Source organism: Mobula hypostoma, chromosome 6 (genome assembly GCF_963921235.1).
Source record: "Mobula hypostoma chromosome 6, sMobHyp1.1, whole genome shotgun sequence".
Taxonomy (NCBI): domain Eukaryota; kingdom Metazoa; phylum Chordata; class Chondrichthyes; order Myliobatiformes; family Myliobatidae; genus Mobula; species Mobula hypostoma.
In genome coordinates this window covers 93,334,080-93,350,021 of record NC_086102.1, presented here as the reverse complement: position 1 = coordinate 93,350,021, position 15,942 = coordinate 93,334,080, and the positions used below count along the sequence as shown (strand labels likewise).

The following is a 15,942-nucleotide window of genomic DNA, read 5'->3' as shown; positions in this document are numbered from 1 at the left end:
TCATCCTTATGAATTATATTTGTATCCATATTCCATTTATAACCTGTCAATGATAAAGGCATTCAGTGTTCCCTATGAAATCTGATCAAGGCTCAATGCAGGTTTAACATAAGGGCTCTACTTCCATTATAGAAAATAAATCCTGCTTAGCTGATTTTAATGGATTTCTTAAATCTTGTCATTAAATTTAACACTTTGTGTACATGAACTCCAATATCTTTGTTTCTCTCCTCATTAACCTTCAGGTTTTTTGACTAAAAGTCATTTTAGATATCATACATATTTTTGTAATTAACAGCTTTAGCAATCACATCCCTTTGTACTATTACAGTATTACAACACAATTACAAATGTTTTGGGTATCAGAAATGATCAATATTTCAGCCAAATTTGACTATTGGCTCTAGTTCTGTTTCAGAGTCTGCGTTAAAAAAACAAAAGTCAATACTCATATAAAGGTAGATCCGTATATATTTTTGTAAGTTCATAGCTACATTATTGCTGCACACCTGAGAACAATAGCACAAACTGTCTTAAGCCATCATCATAGGCCAGAATTTTAAAATTGGAACATTGTAATATTGTCCATGTTAATTTGTTGTTACTGCATTTCCTGTGATGTCTTGGTGCTTAACATTTTCATGATCTACAAATAAAATGCAAAAATTGTGTAAAAAAATTATCCGCTTTATTAAATACATGTAGCTTATTAAAGTGATATGTATGTTAGTGTCATAAATGCTTTTACCTGAAATTTCAATCCTGCTGCAACAAAGGGGTTAACGCCGCCTTGAGGCCCTTCGTCGGCCGAAGTTAACCGTGGATGTTGCGTCCCAGCTGTCCACGTGATACGCAAACCTGGCAGTACAATGTGGAAAGCAAGCTGTTGCCCGTATAGCAGGCTCCCCCTGTCCACGCAGCTGATGGATCCAAAGGATCGGCATAGACCGATATAGTTTGGCACCAGCGGCGTGGCAGGAGTTACCAGTCAACATTGAACTCAACATGGGACTGCCTTAGGGACTCCAGCTAGGGATTTTTCTTGGGGTATATTCCTGAAGCCTTCCACATGAGTGGTTATAGCTGCAAAGCAGCAGAGGTTTGAGATCAGAGTTTCCCATCTCTTAGATGAGCTGCCAACCACAGCTGACGAGCCCCATCTGCTGTTTGGATCCACGCTTGTAATGATGTCGACATTCTATTAACTGCATGAAACCCACATTGGACTAGATTTTCTTTGGATTGTCATTATTTTGCTTTCTTTTGCACTACTTTTCATATTTCTTATTGTAATTTATGTTTTCTTTATGTATTGCACTGTACTGCTGCACAACAACAACAAACTTCATACAGTACAGTACGTTAGTGAGAATAAACCTGATCCTCATTCTGGGACGACCAAAGGAGCTTGTAGTGGGGAACACTGGTGTAACTGCAATATTTAAAAATCAAACTCAATCACACAGATATTAGATACTAAAAAGACTATGATTGGGACAAGAGGACAGAGAAATCACAGACAAACAATTAATGTTAATCCAGACAATATAAATTGAATGAAGAGCTCACCAGACAACCTTCCTTTGTTGTGTCCCTCTGAATTTGTCTTTGAAAGTGAGATGAGCACTGCCGCGGTCACTTTAGAAAGGATAAAGCCAAACGATAACGGATAAATTGCCGTGATATTTCTTGAAACAAGATTTGCACCTTTGTTCAAAGTACACAGTTCAAACTACGAGCTCCCCCAGGAAACATTTGTGAAAGCTCTTTATTAAATGTTCTTCATCTGTATTATTAAAGTCTGACCAGCAGCAACAAACATCTTCTGAAATAATCCAAATAGAAGGCAGCTTTCAAGGCCAAATCTGCAGTAAAAGAAAGGTAGAATAAATCCTGAACAACTGGTGCGATTAGTGTAAATCTTCCTGCAAGCAAACAACAGCCCTGCACAGCAGATAACCACATTGACTTCTCTAATGCTATGCGTATTTCAAGCAACCTAATAGGATATCTGTCAATGGAGACAATTCATTTGTCCTTCAATAATATAAAAATTCTTCTCTTGGTGGTGTCAGAGTTCACTACATTCCAGAAGTGAATATTTATCTTTCTCTGCAGTTTATCATTTAAAAAATCTGCTTTGGTTTCTTGTCCTTTTGGTTAATGTTAACATTAAAATTCTTCTGTATAGATCACACTTACACAAAGTTTCGACCTCAGTAAGATTTAGTGAATTTACAGATATTAATCAAATGGAAATATTATATGTACAAATAAGCAATATCTGATTTGCAAATAAATAGAAATAAAATAACAGTCCCTGCTGAGAGGTTGGCATCTTGTTTACCAGTATTTGTGCATCATTAAAAGATTTTGAGTCTGTTATTTATTTCCACTTACCATGACTCATCACTGCAGCAGCAGCCAACTCTCAGCAGTGTTCCAGGAACGGTGCACCACTAGAGGACAGACATATACTTAACTGCGCAAATCAGCATGGAACTGCACTTCAGTATATTGCTGATTCAGGTCTATTTCCCTTTCTTACCACGGAACAATGACTTCTCTCTGTCAGCAGTCATCGTCATACAACTCTTGTAATACATCAAGTGAGTTGGGATACACCAATTTTCATTCCATGTTAGCAGTCAACTGAAGCTTCAGAAATCACACCTCCTGATTTGGAACAGGTTAAAAGGTCATGTCATCAAAATAAACCGGGAGGGAGGGACGGTGAGAAACGAACTATGCAAAAGTGTATAAAAAGGTTTTCAGTCTTTTACAGAAGGCTGGTTAGATGTAGAAGCTGAAGGTTAATTATATGTCATCAGCTGCCAGTATGATTCTAATTAGATATATTTAATGGTTTTCATTTTGATGAGAAATTTGTAAAAATCATATTACTAGAAAGACTCTGTCTTGCAATTACTCAACTCTCCTGTGACACCAATTACAACAGGAAGTTTATGACTGTAGTCCCACAGCAAGATGTAACAAAACAGATTTCACTTGATTTAGGAAGACCCACAGGATATTTACTGTGTAACAGATGCTGATCTCCCAGACCAAGTCTTTTCCCATTATGCTTACTGCACTTATCCAAAGTCAGTAAAACAATCTATGGATTAAAGACAATGGTCAAGTTCTTCAAGATTAACGTTAAAGATATCACAAGATCAGCAACCTGTGACAAACATGGAAACAGCAGAAGAAATATAGAAAATAGATCCTTGACTTGGCCACAATAGATTTTTAATTGAAGCTAAAGCATTGTAATCATATCTTTCTCAATACTTTTTCAGATCTTTCTGCAACATTGCAAGGCATCTCTGAGTGCTTCACAGATCTGCTAAAAAGCCACACAAGGTAGGGGGAAAGAATTTTAGTGTCACATATATACTAAGTCCACAGTATAGTGGTACACTGTGCCCCACCTCTACAAACTGATCCAGGGTAATGAATAGAACAGATAAGAAACATGAAAGGCAGGGACAGAGAAAGGCATCTGGGAATGGCAAATAAGGGAGATGGCAGGAGATAACAGCAGGGAAACAGGTTGAGGGTCAGCAAGGAAGGAAGGATGAAGGGAGGAAAAGAGCACTGGGTGGCAAGTTAGGAGGGTGAAAAGGGACATAAGCAATGAGAAGGGATATTCAGTTGGAAGGCTTCAACATGCCCAAATAAATGACGCTCCTCAGGCTTGCACTGGTTGGCCTTAACCACGCTCCTCCATCCCAAACAACCGTGCCATCGTAAATTGTAAATAATCTTGTGATTAGGCTATAGTTAAATAGGCGGATTGCTGAGCTGTGTAGCCTGTTTGGCCAGAAGTGCCTGTTCTGCACTGCACCACTAAATAATAAAATAATAACTGGTCCTCGTCTAATTGCACTTTCCAATACAATTGTAAGAGATGCAACAGCTCATCTTCCCTATGAGCCTCAATAACAAATTCTCTAACTTGTAGGTAATTCATTTTTGTTGTCTGTACCGGAATCATCCATTTCTAGAGTAACACTCGCACAATGCTGGAGGAACTCAGCATCTATAGAGAGAAATAAAGAGCCAACATTTCAGGCCATGACTCTTTGTCCATTTCTCCCTGGTGATCATATTGGCTCAGACTTTCTTTATTCTTATCAAATACCCTGATCTGCAAGGCCTCGCTATTTATATTACACAGAAAAAATCTACTCTGTCCAGCCATTCCTCATGGTCCTGATGTGATTTCCACATTTCCAACATGAAGTCCTCCACATTTGCAATAGTTGGTTTCTGGAGAGTTGTCACTGGCTGTGTTCCCAAATCCTTCTCTTATTAGATCAATCCCTGATATTTCCATATTTCCATTTCGTTGGCTCAAGGTCATCTGACTGACCTGTGTCAGATTCCCCATTGGATGTTGTCCAGGGCTACAAGCAGTATTGTTTTATGGTCTTTACCTTTAACTTTGCATCTTGGGTGACTTATTTTGTTCTTTTCAGTTTGCATGCGAAGCTAATAGGATGCTTTCAGTGTTGAAATCGGTAAGGCTCATTGAGGATGTGCTAAATTCCTTCAATGTTCTGAGCAATTGTGTACTTTCTTGACCGTAGCATTCAAGTGGCTGGATCAGGACAAATTGTTGGTGATATTTACACAAGGGAGAGGGAGAGGATAATAGCATTACAGTATATTAAATTTTGTAAAACATTGAATGAATGTCAGAACAGTCAAAATGACAATATAACTCTTTGTGAGCTCGCAGCATAGAAACATAGAACCATAGAAAATAGGTGCAGGAGTAGGCCATTCGGCCCTTCGAGCCTGCACCGCCATTTATTATGATCATGGCTGATCATCCAACTCAGAACCCAGCCTTCCCTCCATACCCCCTGACCCCTGTAGCCACAAGGGCCATATCTAACTTCCTTTTAAACATAGCTAATGAACTGGCCTCAACAGTTTGCTGTGGCAGAGAATTCCACAGATTCACCACTCTCTGTGTGAAGAAGTTTTTCCTAACCTCGGTCCTAAAAGGCTTCCCCTCTATCCTCAAACTGTGACCCCTCGTTCTAGACCTCCCCAACATCGGGAACAATCTTCCCGCATCTAGCCTGTCCAATCCCTTTAGGATCTTATACGTTTCAATCAGATCCCCCCTCAATCTTCTAAATTCCAACGAGTACAAGCCCAGTTCATCCAGTCTTTCTTCATATGAAAGACCTGCCATCCCAGGAATCAATCTGGTGAACCTTCTTTGTACTCCCTCTATGGCAAGGATGTCTTTCCTCAGATTAGGGGACCAAAACTGCACACAATACTCCAGGTGTGGTCTCACCAAGGCCTTGTACAACTGCAGTAGTACCTCCCTGCTCCTGTACTCGAATCCTCTCGCTATAAATGCCAGCATACCGTTCGCCTTTTTCACCGCCTGCTGTACCTGCATGCCCACTTTCAATGACTGGTGTATAATGACACCCAGGTCTCGTTGCACCTCCCCTTTTCCTAATCGGCCACCATTCAGATAATAATCTGTTTTCCTATTTTTGCCACCAAAGTGGATAACTTCACATTTATCCACATTAAATTGCATCTGCCATGAGTTTGCCCACTCACCCAACCTATCCAAGTCACCCTGCATCCTCTTAGCATCCTCCTCACTGCTAACACTGCCACCCAGCTTCGTGTCATCCGCAAACTTGGAGATGCTGCATTTAATTCCCTCATCCAAGTCATTAATATATATTGTAAACAACTGGGGTCCCAGCACTGAGCCTTGCGGTACCCCACTAGTCACCGCCTGCCATTCTGAAAAGGTCCCATTTATTCCCACTCTTTGCTTCCTGTCTGCTAACCAATTCTCCACCCACACCAATACCTTACCCCCAATACCGTGTGCTTTAAGTTTGCACACTAATCTCCTGTGTGGGACCTTGTCAAAAGCCTTTTGAAAATCCAAATATACCACATCCACTGGTTCTCCCCTATCCACTCTACTAGTTACATCCTCAAAAAATTCTATGAGATTCGTCAGACATGATTTTCCTTTCACAAATCCATGCTGACTTTGTCCGATCATTTCACCGCTTTCCAAATGTGCTGTTATCACATCCTTGATAACTGACTCCAGCAGTTTCCCCACCACCGACGTTAGGCTAACCGGCCTATAATTCCCCGGTTTCTCTCTCCCTCCTTTTTTAAAAAGTGGGGTTACATTAGCCACCCTCCAATCCTCAGGAACTAGTCCAGAATCTAACGAGTTTTGAAAAATTATCACTAATGCATCCACTATTTCTTGGGCCACTTCCTTAAGCACTCTGGGATGCAGACCATCTGGCCCTGGGGATTTATCTGCCTTCAATCCCTTCAATTTACCTAACACCACTTCCCTACTAACATGTATTTCGCTCAGTTCCTCCATCTCACTGGACCCTCTGTCCCTTACTATTTCTGGAAGATTATTTATGTCCTCCTTAGTGAAGACAGAACCAAAGTAATTATTCAATTGGTCTGCCATGTCCTTGCTCCCCATAATCAATTCACCTGTTTCTGTTTGCAGGGGACCTACATTTGTCTTTATCAGTCTTTTCCTTTTTACATATCTATAAAAGCTTTTACAGTCCGTTTTTATGTTCTCTGCCAGTTTTCTCTCATAATCTTTTTTCCCCTTCCTAATTAAGCCCTTTGTCCTCCTCTGCTGAACTCTGAATTTCTCCCAGTCCTCAGGTGAGCCACTTTCTCTGGCTAATTTGTATGCTACTTCTTTGGAATTGATACTATCCCTAATTTCTCTTGTCAGCCACGGGTGCACTACCTTCCTTGATTTATTCTTTTGCCAAACTGGGATGAACAATTGTTGTAGTTCATCCATGCAACCTTTAAATGCCTGCCATTGCATATCCACCGTCAATCCTTGAAGTGTCATTTGCCAGTCTATCTTAGCTAATTCACGTCTCATACCTTCAAAGTTACCCCTCTTTAAGTTCAGAACCTTTGTTTCTGAATTAACTACGTCACTCTCCATGTTAATGAAGAATTCCACCATATTATGGTCACTCTTACCCAAGGGGCCTCTCACGACAAGATCGCTAATTAACCCTTCCTCATTGCTCAAAACCCAGTCCAGAATAGCCTGCTCTCTAGTCGGTTCCTCGACATGTTGGTTCAAAAAACCATCCCGCATACATTCCAAGAAATCCTCTTCCTCAGCTCCTTTACCAATTTGGTTCACCCAGTCTACATGTAGATTGAAGTCACCCATTATAACTGCTGTTCCTTTATTGCACACATTTCTAATTTCCTGTTTAATACCATCTCCGACCTCTCTACTACTGTTAGGTGGCCTGTACACAACTCCCACCAGCGTCTTCTGCCCCTTAGTGTTACGCAGCTCTACCCATATCGATTCCACATCTTCCCGGCTTATGTCCTTCCTTTCTATTGCGTTAATCTCTTTTTTAACCAGCAACGCCACCCCACCTCCCCTTCCTTCATGTCTATCCCTCCTGAATATTGAATATCCCTGAACGTTGAGCTCCCATCCCTGGTCACCCTGGAGCCATGTCTCTGTGATCCCAACTATATCATAATCATTAATAACAATCTGCACTTTCAATTCATCCACCTTATTACGAATGCTCCTTGCATTGACACATAAAGCCTTCAGGCGCTCTTTTACAACTCTCTTAGCCCTTTTTAATGCTTGCCCTGGATTTGTCGGCCTGCCACTTTTACTTTTCCCCTTTGTACTTTTTGCTTCTACGCTCACTTTACACCCCTCTGTCTCTCTGCACTGGTTCCCATCCCTCTGTTGTGAACTAACCTCCTCACACCTAGCCGCTTTAATTTGATTCCCAGCATGTAGAGTGTCTGTACAAGTGAAACACTAAGTTTGTTAATGCCTAATGTTTGTTGATAGCCTTTGGATTCTTCTTTAGTGTCTGTCAAATTGGCTTGAAGGTTTCTTTTTTGGATTTAGGGCTTATCACTTATATGTAATATTAATGTTCTTTTGTAACTAAAGAAATATTATATCCAAAACATTGGTGGACTGATGGATAAGGAGTGATGGATAAGTATCTAATGGATTCACAAGAGTATGCTGAAAGCTGTATTAATGAACACATGTTATTTGAATGAAATAAATCAGGCTGAATTAATAGCATGAGAACAAAAGATCAAAGTGCTTCTCTGTCTCTGTGTATCTCCCTACAGGTGTGAAACTTGCTTTTATTGGGGAACATTTCCCTGATTTTGCACTTCGCCTAGACCAGGAATTGTGATCAGTGCCTAGGACCCAGGGTAGTTTCACAAGTGAGTTGGAATTCGGAGTTCCCCGACAACAGAACAATCAAGTGGTGAATAAGAATTGGGAGCCCTGAAATCTTTATAACTTACTACATAGCATTCTGTGTGGTTTATCTGTGCTTTCTATTTTATGGCAATAAATTAGGTTTGAGTTACTTTGTTGTGCTTGTATACCTTTTACCCCATCTCCGGGATACTCGAATTGGTTTGGGTCTAACTGACCCAGCCTGGCAGAGGCAGAAGGAACCAATGATAAATAGAATTTCCTCGTTCTTATTTAAATTAATGTTTTAAAGTTTGTCAAATATTGTGGAGAAGGGATAGGAAAAGGTGGTAAAATGAGGGTTAATAACAATTCAGGAATTCCACTTCTATCAATTGCCTCTATCCTTTGGGAGAAGCAAGTGGAAATGGATAGGTAGTTAATGCTTCACAAAGGAGAACCAGAGTTATATTCATTGTGGGTGGGGGGGGGGGTTGTTAAGTGAAGGGAATAACATTGATGTCCTAATGAAAACAGGGACTTGAGAAGGAAGCAAATAGGTAGAGGTGAAATGGGAATACAATTAGATAGGAAAACAAGACGTCAGCAAAGTATGTAAGAGAGTGGTTCATTTTTTTCAAAATTACCTTGCAAAACTCCAAAAGATTTAATATCTAGCACATTTTGACATTCCACTAAGAATTCTATTCTAAATCTGCTTGTGTGATAGGAACAGAGGCTTAATTGACTTTTCATTATTATATCCAATTAAAACTCCAAAAACAGGCCAGTCAGTCCCAAGGTTTCTGCTAAACACACACTTTTTTTCATCTGACCTTTCCAGTACTGCTTTCGCCTTCATTTCTATTTCCCATTTACTACTCTTTACTATTTTTCTTCCCTTTTACTATTTTTGCCAAACTATGTATTGTGGAAAGCAGTATTCAGAAAATAAGTTTCTCCTGAATTCCCCGCTATAATTATTACTATTTCTTATATACCCAAGTTTTACACTTTCTCTCATACAATAATTTTAATCTATGGGCTCCCTTAATCATTTTAAAGGCATCTATTAGGCCATCACTCTGGAGAGAAAACATCCTCATTCTTTCTTCGCAGATACGATGCCTGTTGAACAGCCAATGAAAGTGACATGTCCAACTCTGACCACAGGATGGCAGTGCTGAATACTCTCATCCTCCACTGCAGCTTTTGTCTGAAAGCTCCATTCATCCACACTCTCCAACTCTCCAATACACACTTGATGTGAATACTGAGCAGGTCAGGTCACATCTGTGGGAACAGAATTAAAGTTAATGATTCAGACTCAAGACCATTCAACAGAACTGGTAGAGAAAGCAGGATCTCCCAGTGGCCACACAGTTTAATTCCACGTCCCATTCCCATTCTGGACATGTCTATGCATGGCCTCCTCTACTGTCAAGATGAAGCCATACTCAGGTTGGAGGAACAACACCTTATATTCCGTCTGGGTAGCCTCCAACCTGATGGCATGAACATTGACTTCTCAAGCTTCCACTAATGCCCTACCTCCCCCTCATACCCCATCCGTTATTTATTTATATACACACATTCTTTCTCTCACAACACACATCAAAGTTGCTGGTAAACGCAGCAGGCCGGGCAGCATCTATATAGATGCTGCCTGGCCTGCTGCGTTTACCAGCAACTTTGATGTGTGTTGCTTGAATTTCCAGCATCTGCAGAATTCCTGTTGTTACGTTTCTTTCTCTCTCTCTCCTTTTTCTCCCTCTGTCCCTCTGACTATACCCCTTGCCCATCCTCTGGTTTCCCCCCCTCCCCCTTTCTTTCTCCCTGGGCCTCCTGTCCCACGATCCTCTCGTATCCCTTTTGCCAATCACCTGTCCAGCTCTTGGCTCCATTCCCCCCCCCTCCTGTCTTCCTATCATTTTGGATCTCCCCCTCCCCTCCCACTTTCAAATCTCTTACTAGCTGTTCTTTCAGTTAGTCCTGACGAAGGGTCTCGGCCCAAAACGTCAGCTGTACCTCTTCCTAGAGATGCTGCCTGGCCTGCTGCGTTCACCAGCAACTTTGATGTGTGTTGCAGAAGATAAAAGAAACTCGTTAAACTGCAGGGTAAGTGGTTGGAGGGGGTGGGGATGTCTCTGGCAAGATTAAACTGGAATGGTCATGGGGATAAGCTGCAAATAAGGCTCTCTGGTCAATAATGAATGGAAGCAGTTAGAGAGTGAGATCATTGACAAAAGATCATAGAATGCAGGAAATAAATCCAGTTTGTCAAGTCGACTTTATTGTCATGTGCAGATAGATACAGTGAAAAAACCTGCTTGCAGCAGTATCACAGACACATAGGTGCAGGGAGTACACAGAACATAAATTATACATAAAATATACAAAACAGTAACGAGAGAACAAAAAAACACCAAGGTCTTAATGCAAAAAAAAACAGACAGATGCAGCCTGACCTTTTGAGTATTTCCAGCATTTTCTATTCTTATTTTGGATTTTCGGCAGCTGTAGTTTTTTTTGATGGGTAAAAGAATGAAGAAGTTATGAAATGCAGATCAGGAAGACATGCCTGGCAGTCAGTCTAGACAGGTCCTCGCTCCCATATGAAACAAAGGAAAAAAAGGATTAGAGAAACAAACAAGTTGACTGAATGTCACAGCTGGATGACAAATATAGACAGATAAATCAAGTTCTAGAATTCAATACTGAGTCCAGAAGGCTGCAATGTGCCCAAAGTGAAGATGAGGTGCTATGTCTCAAAATTGCATTGAGAAATTGGAAAGTACAGGAGGACAAGGACCAATTGATCTGTGTGGGAGTGGGACCAAGAATTTATGCCACACTTGACACCATTAAACAAGCACAGTAATTTCAAAGATTGCAACAAAGGAGGATTTGGTCTTGTCAGGTTCTAACTGGAGAAATTTACAACTTTTGAACTTTGAATGTTGAACATGTGCTTTGACAATATAGGATAATAGAGGGATAATAAAGAAGATTACCACTGTGTGTCATCGACATATGTATATGTTGACCTTGCATGAATTGGTATCTCCAAGTGGTCATAACATAAGTAAATAAAAGGAAGAGCTATGGACAAACCAGATGAGAACAGTGAACAATAACTGAGATTCTGTAGGAGAGCGTTGTTTGGCTGTCACAGAGGACATCTTATGTAACCTTGATTAAGGACATTTCAGTGCTATAACTAACCCAACTTTGGACAATTCGGTCAGGTGTACTGTTGCAAAACTATTGAGAGTGAATTCAGAGAATGTTTACACACTTTACAAGAAAATGGAGGTGTTGTACAGTTTGCTTGTGGCGAAGGATCAGGGTGTGCTTTCCAATGAGGTAGCAATGGAAAGACAGAGGTGAATATCTCAGAGGTAACATGCATCTGGACATGGCCAAAACCCTAGAAAGAATCAGACAGATAGGAAGTCACCAAAAGAAGCCCCATGTTAAGCACTTGGGCAAAAGAAACTGTACATCCAATAACGCAAACATGAGGAAATCTGCAGATACTGGAATTTCAAGCAACACACATAAAGGATGCTGGTGAACACAGCAGGCCAGGCAGCATCTATAGGAAGAGGTACAGTCGAATTGACCAGCACTAATAACAGAGAATAGAACACAGGAAACAAGTTTAGCAATGTTAGCAGTAAGTTAAATGCAGAGTCATTTACTTAATTTTAGCTAAAAGGAAGGAGTCACATGACAAAACGTGCAGACAGAAGAACATAGTTAAAATATTTAGAGAGGTAAATTCACTGAGCAAACAAGTTGCTTCACCTTAGCTGGTAGAAACATCTGAGTAGTTAATACAGATCCCATCAAGTCTGAATTGTTTAAGTATGTGCCCTTGCATAATACAGGAAAACAGCTCACACCTCAAGAATTTTTTTGATACGGATTTCACCAAGACTGATAGTCATCATCGTGTAAGGTGTCCCTTCCCTCCACTAGTTTGCAAGTCACCCTTGGGCACAGTGTAGCACCTGCTTAGCCCCCTGATCAGGGTCATGTGAAGTCATGGAGGCAGGTGATGGGTGGTCATATGAGCAGCTGGTGCATATCACTCGTCCTGGTTATGCGACCACTTAAGCCAATCTCTAAAGAGTATTGATGATGGCTGGGGTCACCATCTTGTAAAGACACTGCCCCAAAGAAGGCAATGGCAAACCACTTCTGTAGAAAAATTTGCAAAGAGCAATCATGGTCATGGGTAGAGAAAAGAATAAGGACAACAGTGGGAAGAGGGTCTTCCCCACAGGCAATGATCCCTCGACATGAAGAGATGGACAAGCAAAGGTTTTGAAGAGCAGATTAAAGATAGATGGATGCTCATGATCACCAATGTCACTTGATACTGCACATGATGCTGATGGCGATGATATACATCAAGAGGGAATTTAGCACAGTGAACCTTGCAGATTGAGTGCTGGGCTGCGATCTAAGAAAGCATTCTAACACAGAGATTAGTGTCAGGGTTGGCTTTGAAAACTTTCCTTGTTGGGCATGTGAAGTGGGCAGGATACAGGAAGAAGTGCGAAGGTTGTGGCTGAAAGATGCCAGTGCCCATCTCCGCTTCCCTGTGTTTCTGCAGAAGAGAACAAGCTCTCTTTGGGCTTGATGAAATTCAGTCAGCTATCATCATACACCAACATTCCAATTTTGTCTCCTTTGTGCTCTTCTGAGTCCTTTGCATTTCAGGAAATAAAGGTTTGTTTGTAATGTGGAGAAAGTAAAATGAGGGAGTTGATTGCCAGTTACAAGAGTGTTGTGATGACTGAAGGATCACGGACAGGCAGCGGTTTGAAAATGTTCTTATATAGTCTTGAAGCATAGAGGTTTTTCATATTAAACCTTATCCTATTGAAAATCTTCATTACTTACTCATGTTGTAAACTAACTTCCCTTAAATGTACTTAGATTATTTTTCTGAACTATTTCATAACTGTGTTCCTCATTCCAGAGAAATGGAGTTGTTTGTGGATTTCTAATTTACTAAATTATTCCGTTTTGAACTCCCCTCAAGTAAAACCTTCCCTGCATTGTTTTAATACGCATTTATCTAAAACCCAAGCATAGCTATCTGTGTGAATATCATGTACACACAGCTGCCGCTGAGAAAATGGAGTAAAGTTCACTGTTCAGCACACAAGCATAACTATCAGCACTATAAAATAAGATGTCTTTCACAAATGGTGCTGGCCTAAGTAGCAGGGAATGAAGGCTATTCCTTCACTGCTTAAAAGGCCCATCCTACCTCAGCTGCGCTGGAAAGCCTGACAGAACGTGTTCCTTTCTGTTCATCTGGGAAGGTCTGGAAGAGTGGAGGGAGGGGGTGGTAGAGGGGTCGTTCATTGCAAAGGTGAGTTTTTTTAGAACCAGACAAAACAGCCCATCACAATCAGTCTTTTTTGACAGTCGCAACCCCTCAATTTTGGTATCATCCTTATAGTTATCTTTGTTCTTTCTCCACTGCCTCAATATCCTCCTGTAGAATGAAACCAAAACCTCATACATCAGTGTGATTCAACAAAATGTACAAGGTCAATACAACATCCTTACATTTAACTCATCCCCTAGAAATGAACCCCAGTGCTTTCCTTGCCCTTTTTTATGGTTTTGCCACCTACCCTAATGATTTGTGAATCTGCATCCCAGATTTTTCTACACCATTACCATATGCACATTCTTGCATTAAAGGCTTGTATCTGTATTTTTTATACTTTTCAGAATTAACCACAAGCCCAAATTTATTGTGATCTTTAAATGTTGATATTGTGAGTGATCAGTCAAGGTCCCAGGAATCATCCACCAGTCTTGGCAACCACCCTGAACCTTCATTCTGCTTTGTAAGCAGCCTAGTGTCTACCCTGCATCCCTTTTCCCCTCATTCCTTTTGACTTTAGCCAACTCCTCTCACTGTAATTTCCCTTACTTCACTGAAGTATCTTTTTTCGTCTCAGCTAGGTGGGAAGCTGAGAAGCCGGACCTCCAGGTAGTAATTTCTGGATTGCTGCCTGTGCCACACACCAGTGAGGGTAGAAACAGGATGACTTGGCAGTTAAGTGTGTGGCAGAGAAGCTGGTGCAGGGGGCAGGGCTTCAGATGCTTGGATCATTGGGATCTCTTCTGGGAGAGGTATGACCAATACAAAAGCGACAGGTTGTACCTGCACCCAAGGGGGACCAATATTCTTGCAGGCAAGTTTGTTAGAGCTGTTGGGGAGGGTTTAAACAAATTTGGCTGGGGGGTGGGAACTGGAGTGAAGGGACTCAAGATAGATCGGATGGTAAAAAAGTAAAGATAGCATGCATTCAGACTGTCAGGAAGGACAGGCAGATGATAGGACATAATTACAGCCAGCAGGGTGAGTATCCGTGCATTAGGGATGCAGAATCAAAAAGGGCAGCAAATCCAGTACTCAAAGTGTTGTATCTCAGTGCATGGAGTATAACAAATAAGGTAGGTGATCTTGTTTCACTATTACAGATTGTCAGGTATGGTGTTGTGGCCATCACTGAGTCGTGGCTGAAGGATGGTTGAAGTTGGGAGCTGAATGTCCAAGGTACATGTTTTATTGGAGGGATAGGAGGGTAGGCAGACGGGGTAGCATTGATCTGCTGGTAAAGAATGGCATCAAATCAGTAGAAAGATGTGACATTGGATTGGAAGGTGCTGAATCCTTGTGGATTGAGTTAAGAAACTTCAAGGGTAAAAGGACCCTGATGACAGTTACATACAGGCCTCCCAACAGTAGCTGAGATGTAGACCACTGTTTACAACGCAATATAGAAAAGGCATATCAAAAGGGTAATGTTATGATAATCATAATTTCAACATGCAGGTCAATCAGAAAAATCAGGTTGGTAATGGACTTCAAGAGGGTGAGATTGTTGAATGCCCATGATATGGCTGTTCACAGCAGTTTGTCGTCGAGCCTACCAGGGATCAGCTGTACTGGATAGATGTGTTCTGAAAACAAAGAAATACTCAAATGGCAAAATAGTACAACAGAGGCTGGCGAGGGAAATCAAAGCTAATGTAAAAGCAAAAGAGAGGGCATACAACAATGCAAAAATTAGTGATAAGACAGAAGATTGGGAAGTTTTCAAAAAACCTACAGAAAGTAACTGTAAGAGTCATTAGGTGGGAAAAGATGAAAAATGAAATCAAGCTAGCAGACAATATCAAAGTGCATAGTAAAAGCTTTTTCAAGTATATAAAAAACTAAGAGATGAGAGTTGATATAGGACTGCTAGAAAATGAGGCCAGAGAAATAACAGGGGATAAAGAGATGGCAGATGAACTAAATGAGTATTTTGCATCACTCTTCACTGTGGAAGACACTAGCATTGTGCTAGATGTTGAAGGGTGCCAGGGAAGAGAAGTGAGTGCAGATACTATTAGAAGGGAGAAGGTGCTCATAAAGCTGAAAGACCCAAGGGTACACAAGTCACCCGGACCAGGTGGACTGCACCCCAGGGTTCTGAAAGAGGTACGGTAGAGATTGTGGAGGTATTAGTAATGATTTTTCAAAAATCAATGGACTCTGGCTTGATATCAGAGGACTGGAAAATTGCAGATGTCACTCCACTCTTTAAGAAAGGAGGAAGGCAGCAAAGAGGAAATTATAGACCAGT

At 41.0% G+C, this 15,942-nt stretch overlaps 1 protein-coding gene across 2 annotated transcripts in view; it reads right to left on the bottom strand.

Annotated features, from left to right (window-relative positions):
* mcf2la (mcf.2 cell line derived transforming sequence-like a) overlaps nucleotides 1-13,601 on the bottom strand; it is a 307,378-nt gene extending 293,777 nt beyond the window's left edge. The window contains exons 1-2 of one of the 2 annotated variants that reach the window (XM_063051229.1): nucleotides 13,560-13,601; nucleotides 1,570-1,865 (exon numbers count right to left, since the gene is read on the bottom strand). The gene's annotated coding sequence lies outside the window, so the exon portion shown is untranslated. Of the gene's footprint in view, nucleotides 1-1,569; nucleotides 1,866-2,548; nucleotides 2,615-13,559 lie in introns of those variants that run through there. The other variant, XM_063051230.1, reaches the window with a different exon arrangement.
* Nucleotides 13,602-15,942: the final 2,341 nt, after the last annotated feature.